Raw genomic sequence first — 11119 nt, forward strand, 5'->3', positions numbered from 1 at the left:
CCGCTGAGCCTGCGCGTCCGGAGCCTGTGCTCCGCAACGGGAGAGGCCGCAGCAGAGGGAGGCCCGCGTACCGCAAAAAAAAAAAAAAAAAAAAAAGCAACTATGCGCTTTCCTAATGATTCTTCACCTTTCAGACAGCAGTTCTCTGAATTCTTCATACTATATTTCCGGGTTTGAAGATAGATTCTCATGTATTTGGAGGATGGAAACAAAATAAGGGTGGACCTTTCTTATCTTCAGCCTTGTTTTAAATCAGTGGATGGACATATTCCTAGTTGTTCATTCTAACATTAAAGATATGTTTTTAATTGAGGCAACTAGTTTTTCTTTGAGTCTCAGGTTATTTTCTCAGTTAAGGATTTTATTGTGACAGAATCTTAGGTTTATGATCCTGCTATTTACTTTCTATTAATGTTCTTTTTTTTAATAATTGAAGTGTAGTTTATTTACAATGTTGTGGGTTTGTTTTTTGTTTGTTTTTGGTTTTTTTTTTTTGGCGGTACGCGGGCCTCTCACCGTCGTGGCCTCTCCCGTTGCGGAGCACAGGCTCCGGACGCGCAGGCTCAGCGGCCGTGGCTCACGGGCCCAGCCGCTCCGCGGCACGTGGGATCTTCCAGGACCGGGGCGCAAACCCGTGTCCCCTGCATCGGCAGGCGGCCTCTCAACCACTGCGCCACCAGGGAAGCCCTATGGGGTTTTTTAATACATCTTTATTGGAGTGTAATTTCTTCACAGTGCTGTGCTAGTTTCTGTTGTACAGCGAAGTGAATCAGCCATATGCATACCTATATCCCCATATCCCCTCCCTCTTGCGTCTCCCTCCCAGCCTCCCTATCCCACCCCTCTAGGTGGTCACAAAGCACTGAGCTGATCTCCCTGTGCTATGCGGCTGCTTCCCACTAGCTGTCTATTTTACATTCAGTAGTGTATATGTGTCAATGCTACTCTCTCTTCGCCCCAACTTAGCCCTCCCCCTCCCCCATGTCCTTAAGTCCATTCTCTATGTCTGTGTCTTTATTCCTGCCCTGCCCCTAGGTTCATCACTAGCATGTTTTTTAGATTCCATATATATGTTAGCATAGTATTAGAGCTTCTTGAATGAAACAATTTAAATTTTCACTTAAAAGAAAAGTATGTTCAGCTTTTTAGTATAATGGTTAGCATATAACAAAAAATTCTGAAATGTAGGAATAAAAATGATTGCAATAAAAGCACATCAATGAATGTTTCTGATGGAAGAAACAGTCTCTGCTGGGCATACAGGTAAAGCAATAGAATTTGATGAATGAAATCAGGTGATTTGCCAATCCATAAAAAGATCCTACACACTAGCTCAGGAGCCCCATGAAAATTTATTTTGCTAGATATATACACAGAAAACATTGTCTTTAAATTCCTACACTCAAGCTTACTCCTGGTATAAAGATTATAGAAGCTGCGGTTCTGATGATCACAGACTGTATTGTAATATCAAGGTACTCAGAGCTACCCTTTTTGTACCAAGCACTTCAAGCTATTGTTTTCTTGTCTCTTTCTTAACCTTTAGAAGGACTAGTAATCATTGACTGTCATATTAATAGCAAGATACCTAACAAGCTGAGCAAATTTATTCTCAAAAGTATTATGTTTTGTCCCACTACACCAATCAACTTATGGTGTCAGAGTTATTTTGGTAATTCATATGGATCTCACTAAAATAACTTCAGATGCTACAACCAGAGACTTCTGAATTTGTTCCTTTAACATCAGAATAAGTATGTATTCCTTGAAGAAAATGAGTGAACTATTGATTGTGCTTCATTCTTTCTAAATACATGAGTACATCTTGTTTAACCAGTCCCTATTTGGCATGTATTGTCAGGTCAAATATATTGTTACTACTACTCATATTTTTTGCCGTTTGTCCATCACAGCTTTTCTCAGTCGCAATACAGTCCCTATCTGTTTACTCTGACCATTTTCTGTGTTTTACCACAGTAGTATTCCTTGTATCTGCTGCTTTTCCTATCAGTTCACCTCCTCTTTCCGGGAACAAGTGCCATTCGTAATCCACAGACGGGAATGCTAAGCCCCCAGCGGTCCGGTGGGAGGGTGTTTTGTTTCTGTCGTGGTGGCTGTTGCTTTTTACTTGTACCGAGAGGTTCGAATGGATCTGCTTCAGAGGGTCACAGGGTTTCTCCCGTGACTCACATATGCTTGGAAACCAGAAGTTAAGTGGGTGAAGTCTGGGAATGTGGATATGACCAAGGTGAGCAGCCTGTGTTTGACAGCCTACTTTGTGTTTTGCTTACATTGTTATTTCATTCTCATAGGAAACAGCCTGTAACTGTTACAAGGGGCGAATAGTTTGCAGTCATTCTCTCCTTCTATCTATCTCCTTATTTCAGAAATTAAATTCTCTTGTACCTTTAAAATTGTAGTGTGAGATAAAATGTGAAATATAAGCCAGTAAGGCATTATATACGCTGGTATTATAATAAATCACCCCTTCTTACTCTAACAGTAAATATACTTTCAAACCACCTAACTTAAAGATACATTGTGCTAAGAAGGGGACTTTGAAACATGTTGTGGTTTTTGTCATAGGACTGCCATGTAGCTTCCCGAAAAGCAGCATTGACAAATACTCATTCAAATAAATTAATATGTATTTTTTTAAATAAGGCAGCAAGTTCGATGTGTGCATGAACATAATACTCTACATAAAGTGAACCAATGTAAATTTGGGTACAAATAGTCATTGAGAAGCTTCTTGCTCTTGACTTTTCAAATTATATACAAATTTTTAAATTTCAGCCTTATACACACACATTCTATATATGTATTTCCATATTTATATTTCCAAATATATTATATATATATTTCCATATATTATACATTTACATAGATATAGAAAATTATAAATTTCATAGAAAAATAATTGGAAAAATTTCCTATTTGTTTCACTTTGAAAAATCACTAAAATCAGAAAGTTAAAAGCATTACCATCAAAGATGAAAATCAAAACAAGGCTCAGTTTCTCTTGGCTTCATGGTTGTTTTCTTTTAGTATGTCAAATTCTCTTCCAATATTAAAAACACCTGTTTAAAAGGTTGGAAAAATATCTATTTAGCTCTAATTGATTAATTCCCTCTTGCCTAAAGCATTTACTTCTTACTGAAACCATTAACAGTTTCATGAATGAGAGAATTAGCCTCGTTTCAGATTGCATCCTAAAGAACCATTTAATCCGAATGAATGGCCCTCACATTACCTAGTACATAGACATTTAGCTCTGAAGAAGTAGTATTAATCTTGAACATCTTTGATGAGAGACGTTCATCCTATTAAAGTATCTATTTTTGATAAACAAGCTATTTCAAAGAGACCAGAGATATTGCACTGTTCAAGACTTATGTTCACCCATACTACTGTAATTATTTATAACTGAAACTTACTACATCTTTTAGTTTAAGTGTATCTGGTGCTCGGAAGATTGTTGACAGAAGTTTTCACACAACGTGAGATTTATATTTCAGTTAAAACCTTCATGTAGCCATTTCTGTAGCATACAAGGTATCACAAAATCCAATTAAAATGAAGCCTTCTCAAACCCAAAGCTTTGAAATGTGGGACTTGCTTGTACATTAGTGAGTTTCATAATATTGTCCCAATAACTGCCTATCAACTGTGCAGACTGAAAACAGTTCAGTGTAACTGAAATCTCTGTCAGGAGATTGAAATGACCACCTGCTCTAACAGCCATTGGCTGTTTTCTTCTGTAGTCAATGCCAACCAACCTTAAACTCTTAAAATGCTTAAGGAGGCCACAGTTGTCTGATGCTTCCTATTGCTAAGGTTATAATTCATCCTGAAATATTGTATACAGAAGAAGCCTTTCCAGCTAAACTATTTCCTGGGCATTTTGCTTGAATACAGTAATCTTTCTAAAACTGATGATTTAAAGCCACTGTTTACCCAAGCCATGATGGTGATGCCATGTCTTTTTTTGTCTGGGTGAAGAAGCAGTTTGTAATGAGTTCAAGACTGTCCTCTCCTTGGAGGATGTCACCAGGACAAGGATGCCCCTATGCCCTTATATACCTTTTGAAGTAAATAAATATATTTCCTGATGATAGAAAATAAAACTTCTATTCTGGCCTTTTATCAGTAAAGTAGATAAAATGATAAAATATAAAATATACTTTAATAAAGTTAAGGGCTTCATTTTTGCAGCATTTCTTTAACTTACTTGATTATGAGACTAATTTGGGCTTTTGTTTAGAGTACAAACCCCTCCATCCTTCAGAGTCTGGGAAATGGTCTAGTAATTTGTATTTTTCATAAATACCGTCAAGGGTTTGGGGAGAAATTCTGTACTAAGGGACATATAAGCTTCAAAGTCTTAGTTAAAATATGCCAAAAACCAAGCTGGAGCCCTGGTGCAACTCAGATAAATTGAATCATTAATACAAGAGCTCCTTGGAGCCTAGTTTGAAGGTTATCACTACAAGCCAAGAACCTGAAGCACAAGTCCTGGGATGAGAGCAGAGGTACTTAAATCACTTACTTTTCCGCTCTCAAAATAGTTCTCAGTTTAACTGAGAGCTTTAAAATCCTGATGGCCATAACACAGACCAATTAAATCAGCATTTCTGGAGGTGGTACCCAAGCATCAGAAGTCTTGAAAGCTCCCCACGTGATTCTAATGTGCAGCCGATGTTGACAACTCCTGTCTAAAGGTTAGATGGTGAGAACTGCATTCGATGTGAATGAAGTTCACCTTCAATGTCTGACCTCGTGCAGATAGAACAAAGCTAGTAAGCCCCGCTTTTATTTCTGGATCATTGCACAAACCTACAAACCCCACAGTTAGAAGTAAATGAATTTCAGTAAGCACATATTTTTCCATATTGATTTTATATCTAGATATCTGTCTAAACACTGTTATTAATTCAAATATTTTTTCTGTATATAATGTTGGGTTTTCTTTGTAGATGAGCATATTATCTGCAAATAACAAGAACATAGTTTCTCCCTTTCAAATAGTTATTATTTTTATTTATTTATTTGGCTTTACTATGGGCATAGCTATGACCTTCCAGCTCAGTATTGTCTGGAAACGGTGATATTAACTATGCTCACCTAGTTCTTGATTTTAAAGGGGCCACTTATGATGCTTCAAATCAAGATTAAGGATTTTGGTAGATTCACTTTATCAAATTAATGTCCTTCTATTCCTAATTTGCCAAGAAACTGTAATCATCTACTGTGATGCTTATATTTACACACTGTTGATAGCCATTTCATCATTGTTTTCCATATCCTTAATTTATGCTTTGAATTTACTCTCATTATTCTCCACATTAAATTTATTCTTTTATTATTTTCCCAACTATTGCAGCTGAAATTTTAATTTATTAAATATTAGTTTTTCTATTTATTTATTGTAAACATGTTTAACTATGAAATTTCCTCAATGTGATAATATCCCATGTTTCTATACTAATATTTGAATTTTCATTTAGTTACATTTATTCAACCCATGAATAATTTAAAATGGGCTTAAAAATGCAAACATATATTTTTGGCTTTTCTTTTTTTGAGTTTTAATTTTCATTAAGGAAAGTTTCAAATACATAAGAAGGAGAGAAATGGTGAACCCCTATGTACCCATCCCTGAGCTTAAACAGCTAATAATTCAAGGCCAATCTTATTTTATTATACATATGCCCAACCACTTCCTCCCTAACCTAGCACATATAGATTATTTGAAAACAAAAGCATGCATCATAACTTCTAATATGTAAATGCTTCAGATAAGCATACTTTTCTTTAAACATAAAAATAATGCACTATCACAATTAAAAGTTAGCAATAATTACCTAATGTTATCAAATATTCAGTTGCTATTCAAATTTCCCTGATTTTATTATATTTTTACAGTTTGTTCAATTTAGTATAAAAACAAGGTCCACTCTTTGCATGTGAATTATATGCTTATTAAGGCTATTTAATCTGTAGGTTCTACCTCTCTTAAAAAAAAAAAGAAAAAAGAAAACCTTTAGAGAAATAAAAACACTATTTACTGAACAAACTGGGTAATTTGTTTTGTAAAATTTCTCATATTATAGATTTTGCAAATCACACTCCTGAGGTGCCCATTTTCTTTGTTCTGTATTTCAGGAACACATTCAGATAGATGAAATTCAGGTCAATTTTTTGAAAGAATACCCCGTATTCATTGACGGTACAATGTATATCTTAGAGTATCACATGAAATGTGATTCTTTTTTATTTTTTTGCAGGAATTTGAATCTTAACTTTATTTTTCACTCCAACAACAAACAGAAAATTTAATTTTTTTGTTTGTTGGTTTTTTGGTTTTTTTTTTTGCGGTACGTGGGCCTCTCCCGTTGCGGAGCACAGGCTCCGGAGGCGCAGGCTCAGCCGACATGGCTCACGGGCCCAGTCGCTCCGCGGCAAGTGGGATCTTTCCGGACCGGGGCACGAACCCGTGTCCCCTGCATCGGCAGGCGGATTCTCAACCACTGCGCCACCAGGGAAGCCCCAGAAAATTTAGTTTTAAGCCAGGTATGTCTTATAATCTTAATAAAGAATAGAGAGTCTTTAGACTAAATCTTACCAAAAAAAGTTACAGGATCTTAACAGAGAACATTAAAAAGTTTAATGAAAAACACTATGACCCAATAAATGGAAGCATAATCCCTAATTTAATTACTTCCCCTGGTGTCATTTATCTTGTTCCTCTGTCTCCTGCATTTCCTGGAAACTGGAATTTACATCTTAAGTCTCAATAGATTCAGGTTAAATATTTCTGGCTAGATTACCTCACAGGTGATACTGTCTACTTCATATTTCAGCAGATCAGGAAAGATACCTGGTTATTCCACCATGAGTGATGCTAAGGATAACCAGTGAATTAGGTAACGGACCACTTAATGGAATGATCTTCAGATTCTTATGAGTTATTATTGATTAGAAATTATTTTTATGCTCATTACAAAATATATGACAAAAGTAAAGAATTTAACGTTTCCCTTTTTTCACTGACAAATATAATCCATTTCTTCTCCTACTACAGAAATACTTCAAATCAGTCGGACTTTTTCATATCATATATTTAAAAAATAATTGTGATACTCTTAACTTGAGATAGCACAACCAATCACCATGCGGCCGGTTTGTACATAGACCAAACATCATCCACCGCAGAGAAGTGAATTTCTGGTATCCTGAAGGTAGAGATTTGGGGCTGTAGTCTGGAGTTTTGCCTCTAGGAACCCTGCTCAGCTTATTACCTCCTTCTCATTCCCGACCGGCTTCACTTTGGCTTGTGACACCAAGCTCCTTGGGCACAGGGAAACAAACGCCTCCAGCACATCCCTGTCCACAAGAGCACCATATGCTCTACAGCTGGCGGCAACAGTAATGTCCAGGTGGCAGAGCATCGTGTAGGCTGTCCGCAGCATGTTGCAAATGTTGCTGTGAGTGCAGGATGTCATTCATCCGGGTCCCAGATTCTGGGGACTATGGGACCCGCTGTCAGTCTCTGCTTGGATCCGGTGGCCTTATGAGGAGACCCAGATGAAACTGTTCTCAGTCTGAAGAGACTGGCCAGAGGGCTTTGACAGCCTCACGCCTAGCCTAGCTGCCTCTGCGAAGGCAAAGGAGCAACTCGGTGGCTTATACATACTGGTGCTGATCTGTGGACTCACCAGTTGTAGCTGGGCCTAGAACTTCCCAGCCTTTCCCTGGGTCACCCTTCATCTTCTCTAACCTTTGGACCAGGTGTGTGAGGAAGGGCCTGGGGTTTTGCAGGACAATCATACCATGAAGATCGGAGGTAACAAAAACTGACAAGGGTTTCAGTCTGTGCTTGTGATGTCCACATGTTCCTACCCTCTCCCACTTCACATCCATCTTCCCTTCTTCGGTACGCGGGCCTCTCACCGTTGTGGCCTCTCCCTGTGCGTGTGTGTGCTCCGCACGCACAGGCTCAGCGGCCACGGCTCACGGGCCCAGCGGCTCCGCGGCACGTGGGATCTTCCCGGACCGGGGCGCGAACCCGTGTCCCCTGCATCGGCAGGCGGATTCTCAACCACTGCGCCACCAGGGAAGCCCGATCTTCCCTTCTTAAATGCCTGCTCCATGAACGTCAAGCTCCTTCATCAGAAACAAAGGTTAAGAGCTTACAGAGATTGCTCCCGTGACAGCATAAAGTCAAATCCCTTACATATAAACATATATCCTCGTAGCTCTGCTTCACCGATTCAGTGCTGACTGATACAGTTACATACAAGGCAAGTGATGAGGCTGTTGAGACTGCCTAAAATGATACTTGTCATTACACTTTCAAAACACCTAAAATCTGTATTGTATCACATATTCTTACTGCCTTTCCAGTAGATTTTTAACTCCCTGAGGTAGGAACGTTTTATCTCTGCATGACCAGTGCAGGACTGTGCTTAGCACAGCAATTCTTTGTTTAATGAATAATTTGGAACACCTCTGTTGACCCTATCAAAATCTCCTTTAAGTAATATCTTAATGATGATGTCAGTCTGATTTCTATATAAGATGAGTACATTAGCCATCAATAAATACTGACCTAAATGATTGTTATATAATTAAAATCTTAGGAAGTCAATGAAAATAGCAATTATCCGTATGGTACATATTTTCAAATATTTCCTGTTATGTAAGTTACCCACCTGTTTACAAGTAAATCCTTATACAAGTATGGGAGAATTAAATGTAGACAAACCAATGGAAGGGCAGAATTTTCTAACTTATCCGCTGGATTCTTGAGAGTGATTTTATGACACACTGAGTCCATAATATTTTCTGTTGACATACTACTAAAATGAAAATGAAGTCAATGCTATAATTTGATATACAAGATTTCCTTTAGTTATTTTAAGAATATTGAAAAGCTTTAAATTTCCCATAACCTATCAGCAAGAAATAGCTTACCACTAATAGTTTTATAAACAATATTATCTGTTCAATGACATCTTTAATTTTTACCCATATAATAAATGTTGAAATAATATTTCAGAAAATTATACATCTTGAAATACTTTGTTTTAACTGTCACTTTATTGCAAGATGGTTGAATTAATTCAAATTTAAACTATAACTTGATAATTTTTAGTCAGGTACCAAACTTTATTCAAAGCAAACTGCTTATTCAAAAGTGATCATGGAACAGCTCAAAATGCAGTGCAAGAAGGCCTGTGCTCCGCGACGGGAGAGGCCCCAGCAGAGGGAGGCCCGCGTACCACAAAAAAAAAAAAAAAAAAAGGTTGAGAGAAACATCTTACTGGCCAATAGATTGCAGGGGAACCGGGTTCGCGCCCCGGTCTGGGAGGATCCCACATGCCGCGGAGCGGCTGAGCCCGTGAGCCATGGCCGCTGAGCCTGCGCGTCCGGAGCCTGTGCTCCGCGACGGGAGAGGCCCCAGCAGACGGAGGCCCGCATACCACAAAAAAAAAAAAAAAAAAAAAGGTTGAGAGAAACATCTTACTGGCCAAAAGATTATTTTAATTCACTCATTATATGAAACTCAAACTTCACTTTTCGGAAAGGGAAACTGTAACTTCAGTAGACAGCAATACAGAAAGGTTTTGTCACATCGACTAGTTTCCATTTAGTCAGTCAATTGTTTCTAGCTGTCCCAATTGGGACAGATGCATTTACAGAACTGGCTATGCTTGAGCCTTCTTTGCAAGCAGCTTTAGATTTGCAATGCACTTGGCAATTGTCTCCTTCTCCTGCTGCGCAGAGATGCTCTGTACCATGTGCTTCTCCACCCAGTTTATCATGTGCTCTTGTTCCTTCTGACACGTCGTATTCTGCACAGAGATGTGATAGTCCAGGCGATTCTTTACCTCCTTGTATATCTATGCAGCCATTCCCGGTAAGTGACCTCTAAGGCCATGGCGATGTTATTCCTCTGGACATCAAAAAGGTAATGGCGCTTTTGAACCAGTGCCTGCCTGCTGTGACTTCTCCAGATCAATCGCATCCTGGATTTGTTTAATGGAAGCCTGTTTCACTTCTTCCAGTTGGGCAGTTTTCTTGCTATAGTTTATCAGCAAATCCCAATAGAGGCACCATATTTTTTAACTACATAGACAAGCACCCAGTTTTACACCAGTTTTAGGATAAAGGAACTGGATGAATTCCCCTCAGGGATCAGCCCATATCGAACTTTTCCTCCAGGGACAGCATGGTCAGGTGGCATCCACCCTGCAGTCTTTGGGCCCCAGTGACCCTGACAGGAGACTCTGTCAGGGGCAGAAGCAAGATGAAATGTGATTCTGATTATCTCTCACTCAGAAATGTTAAGATTCTTCAGTGATCTGGGTGCTGTCAGTCTCTTTCTTGCAAAATAAATTTTCCCAGCAGTCTTTTGCATAAAAGTATTGGCAGCCATTGAAGATCATTGGCTGGATTTACTATTTCATCAGTGGTTACAAATTGTTGATATTCTACTTTGATAGTCCTTCTGCACTTACTTTCTGAAATACTTTCCTAAAAAATAACATATCTCATCAATTACTAGGTTATTACAATGTATAGATCTAGTAGGAATGGCTACATACATGGTTGATGCTTTCCCTTTGTTTAGCAGTTTTCAGAATAACAAATTGGTTTGTTAACCAAACTGAAATGTGAAGAGTTTCATTACAGTTTCTTTATTTACTCTTTTTAAGATCTCATAGATTTAACATATCTGTTGCCCTTGTTTCTAGTGTAGGTTTTACTCTTTTTAATATTCAAATTGGTCCCTATTTGCTACTAGGAGCCCCCTCAATGTGGCTCAGGTATCATTTTAATATGATCCCATAGTCTTTGCTTTTCACCGTAATTGTCAATAAAATAGTCCAGATTCATCTTGCATGTTTCCTATCACAGATCTAAAGTTATATATTTCTGCTGTCTGTTTCCCTTTAGTGGAAAATGGCATTTATAGTAGGCGTGCTCATTATTATCAGATGGTCACTTTTTATAGGCTTATTTAGAAAAAAATAATTTGCGAGCTTGTAGCATTTACAATTCAAGTTTAAGATTTGTAAAAGTACAGTGTTTTTACTAAGTTCTTTGAGTCTAT

The 11119-nt window shown here is 38.2% G+C and overlaps 1 pseudogene; it reads right to left on the minus strand.

The window, feature by feature from the left end:
• Positions 1 to 9710: 9710 nt before the first annotated feature.
• Positions 9711 to 10249, minus strand: LOC102991003 (ATP synthase F(0) complex subunit B1, mitochondrial-like; annotated as a pseudogene).
• Between the last annotated feature and the right edge of the window lie 870 nt (positions 10250 to 11119).

Source organism: Physeter macrocephalus, chromosome 7 (genome assembly GCF_002837175.3).
Source record: "Physeter macrocephalus isolate SW-GA chromosome 7, ASM283717v5, whole genome shotgun sequence".
In the NCBI taxonomy this organism is placed as follows: domain Eukaryota; kingdom Metazoa; phylum Chordata; class Mammalia; order Artiodactyla; family Physeteridae; genus Physeter; species Physeter macrocephalus.